Source organism: Cupressus sempervirens, chromosome 3 (assembly GCF_028749045.1).
Source record: "Cupressus sempervirens isolate cs-2001-9-10 chromosome 3, ASM2874904v1, whole genome shotgun sequence".
In the NCBI taxonomy this organism is placed as follows: Eukaryota; Viridiplantae; Streptophyta; class Pinopsida; order Cupressales; family Cupressaceae; genus Cupressus; species Cupressus sempervirens.
This window is the reverse complement of record NC_143120.1, coordinates 387,126,714-387,137,599: the sequence shown is the minus strand read 5'-3', so window position 1 is coordinate 387,137,599 and position 10,886 is coordinate 387,126,714. Positions and strand designations below refer to the sequence as shown.

Below are 10,886 nucleotides of genomic sequence, written 5' to 3'. Positions count from 1 at the left end.
AGCTAAATAGGTGTTCAATGTGCAACATATTCATGTTTAGTCTCTACCATATACAATGACCAGTGCCCATCTGTGTGACCCACGATAGCATGCCGAGAACGTGGCACTTGTTCAACTTGAACATAATGCATGTTGAAAACCCTGACTACAAGCTCTATATCACATTTCCTAATTCATTATTAAAAGTATAATAGCTTCAGTTTTACTTTTTACTGTTTTTGTCAACAAAGAAACAGGACTAAGGCAAGGCATTCGAATATCCGTGCAAGGAGAAAACAGTCCTAAAGGCAAGTGGTATATGATCATCTACACCAGCAACTAGAAATGGGCTTGGCTTATCACAATCCAAGGTGTAGCTGAGGCATGAAGGAGATACGTATTATTAATTTCAAACTATTACCCACCACCTTTTTGAGGATATCTCCTTATATGATTTCTTTGGTAGGCGTCCAAAGCAAAGGAGATGGTCTTGTAGGAAGCCTTGGGAGGTGCCATAGGATTTGATAGGGGATCTTGGCAGGTGGGCAAGTGTTGTGGGTAGATGGGTGGGTTAGGTAAAGGGATAAGGGGTATGGTTAGTGAGTGGTTAGGATAGTTATGTTAGGTGATTAGTTACGATATGTTAGAATTGTTTAGTTAATTATTTATAATTAAATTGTTAGTACATTAATATGTGCAAGATTAGTTAGTATATTTTAATTGATAGGTTAGGATTGTTAGTAAGTGTTTAAGTTAGGTAGTTAGATTATAATTAAGTTTAGTTAGTAAGTTAGAAATTGTTAATGGTAAATAGTATTAAGTAAGTTTAGCAATTTTGTAAAATGTTAAAGTCAGTAAGTATTAAAGTTAGTGACTTGATTGGTTAGTAAGAAAATTTGGGATTTAGATTAATTAGTTTATGATAAGAGTTTATTTAAGCTTTAAGTGTTTAAATAAATGATTGGATTAAATTAGTATGTTATTAATGTTTTGGATACTAGAAATTATCGAGTTAGTTATTAATAATATATAATGATTTAAGTGTGTAAGTCATAATTGACTAGATAACCTATTTAGGAAATCAGGACATGTTTAAAATAAAATAAAAAAGATGTGAATGTTGTAATAATCTAAATGACGAATAAAAATGATTTAATTAGTTCAAATGGATATATTAGGATTTAATTGTGTAATGGATTAAAGTTGTCTAGATAGTTGGATAGGATGGTGTGGGTTTTGATTTGAAGATGGGCAAATGTCACAATTAATTTAATGATAAATATGTAATATTTTCAATTGGTCCTAAAAAGGTTATGATAATATCTTGAATGAAGTATTAATATGTTATGATGGCTTAACCTATAAATGCAGAATTAGATTCTCCCAAGGATTAATCTAGTATAGTGTTAAAAGGGTATAGCATCATAGTCGACTTATGAACTTGGAAACCCTAAAATGTAAATTGAATTGGAAGATGTACCTTTGAAATTTGAACCTAAATGTTCAATTGATTGACTCATTCAACTGGAACTAAGTACTCCTATATCATTAGGACTTCAAGGGTTCAAACTCGTACATCATGTGGAAGATGTCCACTCTACATCTTGATGATATGTATTTGAAACTCACTCTTAATCCTTCATCTACTTCTCATAACCATTGCAAAGTAGTATGTATATATATAATGGATTATTAATTTTTTTTTTAAAAGAGAGAACTCAATTGAAATTTGCAAGTAACCTTTGGAAACCTCGAACAATAGGATTACTAATGCGAGAAGCTATTGAACAAGTGAGTTAGCTAGGAACACTCAAAGAATAAAAGAATCGTAGTTCTACTATGAGTAGTGGAACCCTAATCAGGGAATGAATCTATCTAAAATATATGGTGTTGAGAATGAAATTAAATGGTGATAAGTATGTAACATATAGTATTGAATCAGTAAGATGGGAAGATGCAAACTTCTGAGTTAGGGTTATGTGAGTCTATTATGTTGGTAGGCTTATTTTATAAACATGAGTAATACTAAATTGTAAACTGTCAAGTGAATACTCGTAGACTCTAGTATTGAAGTTATTGGGTCAATCATAACCCTACAATATCGAGAAAGTAAATTTGTGATGAGGTCACCAACCTAATATGAACTAAAGGGTTCATGTATCAAAATTAAGTTATAACAGGATTATAAGCCACGAGGCATGATAAGAACAATGATGATGACTTATATCATCAATAAGGAGATATTTGTAAGAGTAAATAAGCAAACATTGACAAAATCCTAATAATGGTTTTATACCTAACTAGTTGTAACCCTGCAACCTAAGGATGGACTCATAAATCATTTGTGGTTAGGAAATGTGAAATATGGAAGTATTGATTTAAGAACAGTAGCATTTAGTGCATTCTCGGATGATAATTAGAAATTGTGTAGACAATGAGATAAACATAACATGATGTTATATATATACAAAATCATACTAAATTTGGTGAGGTTGAGAATACAACTTCAGCCAATATATTGTGGTAAATTTGACCTAAGAAAGACTATGGGTAGGAGCCCTAATATGTAATTTTGGTGAATTGAGGATAGGAGAATTGGTATTGTAACTGCAACTTAGAGTATAACTCTACTGACACTGAGGTCCCCACATGTTAGAGTCTTCAAAAATAAACCAATATAACAACAAGAGGATTGATGGAGACTCATTTTCGTATCCTCGCATTTGCACTTTTGAGTGAGTTCTGATTAGGGAAAACCCCTTAGTACAACAAACCCTAATTATAGGGTAATGTCAATGAAGATAAGTATGTAGTTAGTATGTGGGATCAATCATAGTTGAGCGACATGGTTGTTAGACCTCCATCTAATTTCAATTCATGATCCCTACGATGTATTTGGAAGACCTAAGATTCCTCATGTTCCTTAGTGGCTCTCGTATGACCACATTATGTCAGTAATTTAAACTTTATAAGTAACTGAATTTATTTCCTTATATGTCTGATTTCATATTTTGGTATTTTAATGTTCTTCCTTTTTGCCAACAGTGCGATGTGGGGCTATTTAGCCAACTATATTATTGATGATTCTATTTTGCCTCTTGGTTATGTCTTTATTCTTGATTACAATTTTACTATCAGGGCCACTCTTTATTTCTTTTATTTTGGACTTTTGCATTGGATGTTTTATCCTTGATGTTGAATTTAAATTTTGAGGCACTTTCTTTTAAATTTTGTTGGCAAAGTGACATATGATGGGCCTACCAGAGGGATTCCTAACAATCAAGTGGATATATCACACTAGGGCATGGGGTCATTAATGAGAGTTGTCGTGCCCCACTCTCTCCCAATACTTTGAGATTAGGAACAATGAGTTTTTGTGGACTATTATGAGTAATAGATTGCACCCCAACATAAATATGGTTAAGGTTATGAGTTAACCAAATGGACTTCTAAAAGAAAAGGTGCAGGTGTAGTGAGGGATTGTTTAAGTATCCTATCAAGAAATTAGTATGTCATGGAAATTCTAAATTAAAAGTTTTTAACCTTAATAAAGAGCCAAGTTGCTTATTATGAAAACCTCATTTGAGGGAGTCTTGTACAGATGTTACCTCGATGAGTGGGTGTGTGGAATATGGGATATCTATGATATTATTATTATTAGAGACTTTATAAGTATGTTATGCTAGATCTGAATGTTGTTTATGTGTGACCAATATGCTTTAAGGAGTAATTGACCCTGAAAAATGTAACCATGTCAGAGCTATGGATTGAACTTCACTTTTTAGTGAGAATAATTAGGTAAATATGTTACCGCCCCTGAGTATTTATATGAATTTTTTATCATTATTTACAAGAGTAAATTTTGATATAAATCTAGACAAGGTCTAGCATAAGACAAAACATTTTAGTTGTGTGACTTCCAGGAAGAAGTCAAAAGCTAGTGGGGGAGGATGTTAGGTCCCTCCTCATATGTAATTATCAAATATGAATTCTCTGTTAAAATTGTTATAGGAGATTGAAATGGATGTGAAGTAATGTTTTATGTTGTGAATGCCCTAATGAAAATTTAGATCAAGATACATCAATGTTTTAATACTCGGTGATTCGAGAACTACTACATTATCTCGATTGTTTAAACATTAAAATTTCACTAACAAAGATACAAGGCATTTTCACCTAATGATTAGGTTTTATGCTTTCAGATAGTTCAGTATTCCTTAATTGGTGATGTTTATGATGTTAGTTATATGCATACCTAACGATGATTATTCTAGTATTTTAATCTGAATTAATAAATAAGTTATGTTATTTTGGGTATGTGTTTACTGATGATTAAATGTGAGTAGAAGTGAATTAAACAGTTAATTATATGAAAGATTCATGTTTTGATTTATGTAACTATCCAGATAGGTTTTGAATATATGTATGTGATTTTCTTGAGCTACTGATGTGTGCAATGAGCGTGTAGGATATTTTAGCTAGGAAATCTAATAGAGAATCGAAACTGAACCCTATGTACCAGTTGTAGAAACTAGAGTTGAGTCTAACAAAAGATGCAAACCCTGTTGTTCATATTTTATTTGTATCGTGGATTGAATGAATGTACCATTTTGTAATCTTTAAGTGTTAATGTTTTGTAACAGTGATTTCCAGTGTCGCTTGACACTCATGAATTGTATATGCATTCTAGCATGACAATTAGGATTAACCGAGTAACCTAAAGGCCTAAGTTGGACTAAGTTAGTGACCCTTTTGCTAATCATTTAGTAATTGAGATTAATTACCCCTAATCAGGATTAGTGAGTAATCTGCATTTTTGAAGGTTGTTAGAAAGTCCTAAAATTTCCTAGCTTTTGATAGGTCTCTAATTAATCCTAAAGGCCTAAAATCATAAAATCTAAGTACCTAAGGGGTATGGGTATGGGTTGGGGGGATTTTCCAACCCCCTAGCCCCTTTTTTTGACTTTTATGGTCACTCAAAAAATCCAATTTTTCTTTATTACGAAAACTAAATGATTTCATCATGGGTTGGATAACTTTAACTCCACCTTGAGGTTAGCCTATGTCTAGTTGAGTTAGAAGACTCTAGAACTTTTAGGAAAGTGGGAGAGTTATTGCTTTTTGGGTGGTTGAGTTTAGGATCTTATTTAGAGGCAAATTTGAGAGGGTTTGAGTGTTCACCCAACCTCTAGTTTTAGGGTGGAATTTAGGATTGAAGGAGAAGGAGAAGGAAGGGAATGCTCATCTCAAATTGTTCAAATTGCCATAACTTGATTTTGAAGGTAGGAATCCCTTAGCTCATTTTGTTCATGTTTTGTTTCATACTTAAGTTATTCTGTTGCATATGTATGTCCATGTGTGTGTTGAATATGTTGGGAGGGATTGAAATAGGTTTTCTTAAATGTTTTCCCTTGTCTTTTGCTTTGAATTACGAAGGGATTGTATGGGTTCTATTGGCATTACTCACCCTCAGAGAGGGCAAAAGTGACTATGTACAGGGGGAAGGTCTTTAGTTGGACTCTGATAGTGTAGAGTCCCTTCTCAGGATGAGAAGAGGGAGAGAGGGTAGGGTGTTATGGGCCCCTACCCATCAGCACAAACCACATTTTGAATTTTGGTATGTAAGAATGGAAGAATAGAAGTTCTTGAGTTTTAGCCTCGAAAGGGCACCTATTATGGTGTTGTGTCTGGCATCTTCTATTGAAAAAATTTACCTTCTCCCTAGTCGGGTTCAATGTTGAACCTATTGTGCAAACTCTGAATGGGAGTGAATGTTTGATTTTGTCTTCATGTTATGATTGGTTGTCTCCTAGTTAGCTTTCATTCTCTCTGTGATCACCCTGATATGTTGCAGACTTCGTAATGGTTTCCTTGTTGAGGAGCCAAGGAGGAAATTTAGGATTGTTTTGAAATTCGATTATGTTGGGAGATTTCGCCTTGGGATTGAAATCCTGTGTAAAAAAAATATTTTAACTTATTGTGGAAATGGCAATAGTGTCAGGTTTTCTTCCTGGTTCTTTCCTGGTGGAGCCTTTGAATACGATGGTTCAATGAAAAAATTGAGTAATATTCTTGCATATGAGATTTTCATATTTCATTTTAGCATATGTTTATATTGAAATTATATGTGATGATGTTTTTACCTTACTGTGGCACTTTATACTCTGAAACTGCATTCACTTGATTAATGTTAATTGGATAAAATGATGGCATATAATTAAGTAGTTTACATTCAAATTATGTCAAGTAAATTTGAAGTTACATGTATGAAAATCAAATCTTGCATTTTGTAATTATTCATGATTATGGGGAAGTTAGGTAATTCTTTTTGAATACTTATGTATTACATTTAATCCTATTATCACCTTTAAAAAAAAAAATTGTTAGTGTGTTTTTGCCCCATATTTTGGGCATGACATTTTCATGAACTTTATGTCCTTTATAGAAAATTAATAGAATAGGAAAAAAACCTATCTTTATTATTACAAACCTCGAATCTGAGATTTTAACAAGTTTGTTGTTCCTAAATTGCCCTCTACCCTATTATCTGGAGTTCACAAGCCTATAGCTATCAAAGATTGTCTCGAAGTTTGCCAAAAAAAAGCTCGGCAGTTAATAATTATAAAGCCCTTTGACAAGCTTGAGGAACTGGAAAAGAAGAAAAAAGAGGAGGAAGAATGAAAGAAGAATGAGGCCTTAGAAACAAAAAAAAAAGGGTTGTTTAAACCTTTAAAAGAAAAAGCTCTTGAAGAAGAAGAAACTCTTCAACAAGAAGAAGGGGACAATGGGGGGGATGAAGAAGAGGATTTTTTATCCAAAGATATATAAATCTTTAGTTATCCTTATGAAGGATATTTTCATTGAGATTTGGTAAAAGGAGCTATCCATTTTCAATGATGAAAAGTTTTAGCAATCAACCATTGGATACCGAGATCAGAGTTGATTCTTTTTGGGAGACTAAAATCAATGACTCAAAAGTCATCACATCACAAACCTATTCCTAAGAAGGACGAAAAAAAAGAATAACTCCAAGATCCTTAAGGATTCACGACCAATTTTTGGAAAGACACGAAAGACAAAAATAAGATTGTCATTGCCGAACACAATAAACCTTCGATGGGGAAGTGATTCACTATGTCAGAGCTACTCTCTTGTTTACTCATACGTATTTAAGGAAATGATTGTATTTTCCTATTTTGATATTAGCTACAAATAAAGGTCATACTTAACTATTTCAAGTTCCTGAATGGGAGCAAGATTGGAAAAACATGGAAAAGTAATCATATCTCAAATGTAATTATGATGGATATGAATTGATGGACCCAGATGTCTCGAAAAAGTTCCTAAAAGATTACATGAAAGAAGGTATTCAAATCAAAATTGCATATCCTTTTCACTTAAAACTTTGGTATGAACCTAAATCTGCTGACATTGAAAAAAAAAGGATACTTAACTATCTATGGTACAAAAATTGAATCACCTTTTGGTAATCCACCAAACACACCTTTTTTTTAGGAACCTATTGGCAAATGGATTTGGAATTATACATCCGATCGACAAAACCTATTATCAAACCTATCAGCAAATTGATAAATGAAATATAGATGATAAAGGAAAAGGTTAAGCAAAAAATCAACCTAGATACTAGGAAAGAAATAAAAACTATTTAGACTAGGCCTACATCTAATATTCAATTTTCTTTAGAAATAGTAGAAGATGAAGATGAACCATTTTCAATTCAGATGGAATAAAATTTGGATCTTCTAGATCTAGATGATTGGACAATCACAATGAATTGGCCTCAGGTCAGGAGGAAGAATTGGTAATAGGCATAAAACCATCCATTGTGGTTCTACATTTGTTTGAATAAAATATTGAGCAAATTTCATCTATCAAACCAAGTGATCCTTTCTTCTTTGAAGTGAAATAAGTTTTTTCTTGATACTATTATATAGTGTTTTCAAAGGAGAGTCTTTATTCAAAAATTTGGGTTGTATCTCCAATAATATAGATATTTTCGTACCTATTTCCTTCCATTCTATATATGAATGATCTATAATCATTTGCAGATCTAGACCAACTAATTTTTCTTTGATAGCTTTTCCTCTAGTGGCAATTTCTCACTCTTGAAATAGCACAAAATCCCAAGAGAGATAAGAAGCAATATCTTTTGCCCAAGATTTAGACTCATATTCGCAAAGTTTTCCTTGAAGTCACAATAAAGTTGACTTGTTAACTGTAGGCCTAGTAATAAAAACATTTGGATAGGTTTTACAATCTTTTTTCCCCCTCCTCCCCTTAGAATCAAACATAAAAGTTTCCTCTCATCTGGATCAAGTAACTATACCCAAATGGAAAGTGATTACGTATCATTATGCAAAAAATGTTTTTTGCTCTCTGATATAGATAATGTTTCCCAACGGTTTTCATCCCCAAGTGATAAAACTAAATAGTTACTCTTTGCTCAAGTGCCAAGTGAATTCAATTATTGGTTTACAATTCTTATTATGACATAAATATGTAATTAAAGAGCAGTCTTTCCCTTTTGAACGATACATTTCTTTGTTAAAGATCTTTATTTTATTGTGAAATTCATATGGGATTTACTTGTCTCTATCTCTTTATTAATTGATCCTATAGTTTTATGTTTTACTTCGATGCTTAACAATAATTGTTATTTTTCTCATATCTACGGGGTTATTAATCCCTTTATTTCACCATAAAGGAAATAAAATGATTCGATGGTATACTTTAGGTATTTTCTTATTAGATCTTCTTTTAATGACCTATATATTCTGTGATCATTATCATTTTGATAATTCATTAATCCAATTGAAAGAGGATTATAACTAGATACACTTTATTCATTTTCATTGGAAACTAGGAATTGATGGATTTTCCATTGGACTTATTTTATTAATAGGATTTATAACTACTTTAGCTACTTGGCTAGTTACTCAAAATCTGCGATTATTATATTTCTTGATGTTGGCAATGTACAACAGACAATTGGGATTATTTTCTTCTTGAGATATTCTTCTTTTCTTTCTCATGTGGGAGTTGGAACTAATTCCTGTGTACTTACATTTATCCATGTGGAGGGGAAAAAGATGTCTCTATTCAGCCACAAAATTTCTTTTGTATACTGCGGGTGGTTCCATTTTTATTTTAATGGGAGCTTTAAGTAATGGCCTCTATGGATCTCATGGACTAGCATTCAATTTCAAATTATTAGATAGAAAAGATTATCCCATCACACTTGAAATGCTACTATATTTAGAGTTTTTGGTTGCTTATGTAATAAAATTACCAATCTTCCCTTTACATACCTGGTTACTAGATACTCATGGGGAAGCACATTATAGTACATGTATGCTTTTGGCTGAAGTTCTATTGAAAATGGGAGGATATGGGTTGATTCAGATCAATATGGAATTGTTACCGCATGCTCATTCTTTGTTTTCGCCATGGTTGATTATCATAAGAGCAGTGCAAATTATCTATGCAGCTCTAACTTCTATGGGTCAATGCAATTTGAAAAGAAGGATAGCCTATTCATCAATATCTCATATGGGTTTTGTAATTATAGGAATTGGTTCCATGATGTATACAGGTCTCAATGGAGCCATTTCGCCAATGATTTCTCATGGATTAATTGGTGCTACACTTTTTTTCTTAGTAGGAACAAGTTATGATAGGATATGTACTCTTTTTCTTGATGAAATGGAAGGAATTGCAATATCAATTCCCAAAATCTTTACTGTGTTTAGTAGCTTTTCAATGGCTTCTCTTGCATTGCCAGGAATGAGTGGTTTTGTAGTAGAATTTATGATTTTTTTGGGCATAATTACTAATCATAATTATTCTTCAACCTTTTGGATCATTATTATTGCAATTGCGGCAATTGGAATGATATTAACTCCCATTTATTTGTTATCTATGTTACGTCGAATGTTTTATGGATATAAGGTTTTTAATGTCCCTAATCCTTATTTTAAAGATTTAGGACCACACAAACTTTTTATTTTGATCTACCTCTTTCTAGCAATTATAGGTATTGGTCTTTACCCCGATCTAGTCCTATTTTCATATAGTGCTAGGGTGAGAGCTATTTTTTCTCAATCTTTATATTATTCAAAATCATTTATATATAGAATCTTCTAGAGGAATTGGAAACTATAAACTATATAATAGTTTCTATTTATTTCTATCTTTATGAGAAGATATTAATATGAATGAAATAAAGAAAATTGATCTCTAGTTTGAGTTATTTCATGTAGTTTTTATCCCCTTTGAAATAACTTGGACGAATTCCCTATTAATTCAATAGCATAGAATTATTGATGACTATTCATAAATAATAAATAGTATTTATTTTTATATTGAAATAAATATTAAATAAGGTCTACTAATCTTTTTTCATACTTATACAAAGTGTATATGCCAGAAACTAGATTTGAACTAGTGACACAAGGATTTTCAGTCCTCTACTCTACCAATTGAGCTATCCTAGTTGTTCCCGTGTGCATCATACTAGCACAGTAACCAAACTCCTGTCAACTAGCAAAAAGGGTAAAAGACAACATTTGAATGAGTAGAAGCAATGATACAACTAAAAACATTATTTATACAATAAATAATACACAATATATATTGTGTATGTTATGTACATTTATATACAAAGATGTATATAGAAGAGAAGTAGACATTGATCATACAATTAAAACTTCTTATGATCTAAGACACTTAACAAATTGAAAATAAAATAGATAACCTGGGTATAGAGGGACTCGAACCCTCACAATCTATAAAACCAATGGATGGATGAAAAAATAACCTGTTTAATACAGTATATTACTGTGCATCTTCTTCCATTAATTCTCATATGTGCTTTTGGCAGAGCTCGT

At 32.1% G+C, this 10,886-nt stretch overlaps 1 non-coding gene across 1 annotated transcript; it reads right to left on the bottom strand.

The window, feature by feature from the left end:
- Positions 1–10,420: 10,420 nt before the first annotated feature.
- On the bottom strand, positions 10,421–10,493 carry TRNAF-GAA (transfer RNA phenylalanine (anticodon GAA)). Its single transcript has one exon. It is a non-coding gene; the product is annotated as a tRNA-Phe (tRNA).
- Positions 10,494–10,886: the final 393 nt, after the last annotated feature.